Raw genomic sequence first — 2,500 nt, 5'->3', positions numbered from 1 at the left:
CGCTCGCTGTCCGCCGCTCGCCGCTCGCTCGTGCAGCCAAAAATGGCCAGTTTTGGCCCGTTTTTGGGCCGTTTTGGCCAGTTTTTGGCCTGTTCTTGCATTGCGCGGTGACCGTCGAGAGCGGAGCAAAACGTCAGCCATCTCAGCACCCTGGAACCCCCCGGGTGGCACAGGGCTGGATGGGGCTTTCGTATAGCAGGGACGGTGCTGCCTCTCGCTTCGCTCGCTGTCCGCCGCTCGCCGCTCGCTCGTGCAGCCAAAAATGGCCAGTTTTGGCCCGTTTTTGGGCCGTTTTGGCCAGTTTTTGGCCTGTTCTTGCATTGCGCGGTGACCGTCGAGAGCGGAGCAAAACGTCAGCCATCTCAGCACCCTGGAACCCCCCGGGTGGCACAGGGCTGGATGGGGCTTTCGTAATAGCAGGGACGGTGCTTGCCTCTCGCTTCGCTCGCTGTCCGCCGCTCGCCGCTCGCTCGTGCAGCCAAAAATGGCCAGTTTTGGCCCGTTTTTGGGCCGTTTTGGCCAGTTTTTGGCCTGTTCTTGCATTGCGCGGTGACCGTCGAGAGCGGAGCAAAACGTCAGCCATCTCAGCACCCTGGAACCCCCCGGGTGGCACAGGGCTGGATGGGGCTTTCGTATAGCAGGGACGGTGCTGCCTCTCGCTTCGCTCGCTGTCCGCCGCTCGCCGCTCGCTCGTGCAGCCAAAAATGGCCAGTTTTGGCCCGTTTTTGGGCCGTTTTGGCCAGTTTTTGGCCTGTTCTTGCATTGCGCGGTGACCGTCGAGAGCGGAGCAAAACGTCAGCCATCTCAGCACCCTGGAACCCCCCGGGTGGCACAGGGCTGGATGGGGCTTTCGATATAGCAGGGACGGTGCTGCCTCTCGCTTCGCTCGCTGTCCGCCGCTCGCCGCTCGCTCGTGCAGCCAAAAATGGCCAGTTTTGGCCCGTTTTTGGGCCGTTTTGGCCAGTTTTTGGCCTGTTCTTGCATTGCGCGGTGACCGTCGAGAGCGGAGCAAAACGTCAGCCATCTCAGCACCCTGGAACCCCCCGGGTGGCACAGGGCTGGATGGGGCTTTCGTATAGCAGGGACGGTGCTGCCTCTCGCTTCGCTCGCTGTCCGCCGCTCGCCGCTCGCTCGTGCAGCCAAAAATGGCCAGTTTTGGCCCGTTTTTGGGCCGTTTTGGCCAGTTTTTGGCCTGTTCTTGCATTGCGCGGTGACCGTCGAGAGCGGAGCAAAACGTCAGCCATCTCAGCACCCTGGAACCCCCCGGGTGGCACAGGGCTGGATGGGGCTTTCGTATAGCAGGGACGGTGCTGCCTCTCGCTTCGCTCGCTGTCCGCCGCTCGCCGCTCGCTCGTGCAGCCAAAAATGGCCAGTTTTGGCCCGTTTTTGGGCCGTTTTGGCCAGTTTTTGGCCTGTTCTTGCATTGCGCGGTGACCGTCGAGAGCGGAGCAAAACGTCAGCCATCTCAGCACCCTGGAACCCCCCGGGTGGCACAGGGCTGGATGGGGCTTTCGTATAGCAGGGACGGTGCTGCCTCTCGCTCGCTGTCCGCCGCTCGCCGCTCGCTCGCGCAGCCAAAAATGGCCAGTTTTGGCCCGTTTTTGGGCCGTTTTGGCCAGTTTTTGGCCTGTTCTTGCATTGCGCGGTGACCGTCGAGAGCGGAGCAAAACGTCAGCCATCTCAGCACCCTGGAACCCCCCGGGTGGCACAGGGCTGGATGGGGCTTTCGTATAGCAGGGACGGTGCTGCCTCTCGCTTCGCTCGCTGTCCGCCGCTCGCCGCTCGCTCGTGCAGCCAAAAATGGCCAGTTTTGGCCCGTTTTTGGGCCGTTTTGGCCAGTTTTTGGCCTGTTCTTGCATTGCGCGGTGACCGTCGAGAGCGGAGCAAAACGTCAGCCATCTCAGCACCCTGGAACCCCCCCCGGGTGGCACAGGGCTGGATGGGGCTTTCGTATAGCAGGGACGGTGCTGCCTCTCGCTTCGCTCGCTGTCCGCCGCTCGCCGCTCGCTCGTGCAGCCAAAAATGGCCAGTTTTGGCCCGTTTTTGGGCCGTTTTGGCCAGTTTTTGGCCTGTTCTTGCATTGCGCGGTGACCGTCGAGAGCGGAGCAAAACGTCAGCCATCTCAGCACCCTGGAACCCCCCGGGTGGCACAGGGCTGGATGGGGCTTTCGTATAGCAGGGACGGTGCTGCCTCTCGCTTCGCTCGCTGTCCGCCGCTCGCCGCTCGCTCGTGCAGCCAAAAATGGCCAGTTTTGGCCCGTTTTTGGGCCGTTTTGGCCAGTTTTTGGCCTGTTCTTGCATTGCGCGGTGACCGTCGAGAGCGGAGCAAAACGTCAGCCATCTCAGCACCCTGGAACCCCCCGGGTGGCACAGGGCTGGATGGGGCTTTCGTATAGCAGGGACGGTGCTGCCTCTCGCTTCGCTCGCTGTCCGCCGCTCGCCGCTCGCTCGCGCAGCCAAAAATGGCCAGTTTTGGCCCGTTTTTGGGCCGTTTTGGCCA

Source organism: Musa acuminata, unplaced genomic scaffold (genome assembly GCF_036884655.1).
Source record: "Musa acuminata AAA Group cultivar baxijiao unplaced genomic scaffold, Cavendish_Baxijiao_AAA HiC_scaffold_509, whole genome shotgun sequence".
Taxonomy (NCBI): domain Eukaryota; kingdom Viridiplantae; phylum Streptophyta; class Magnoliopsida; order Zingiberales; family Musaceae; genus Musa; species Musa acuminata.
This window is presented reverse-complemented; position numbering follows the sequence as displayed.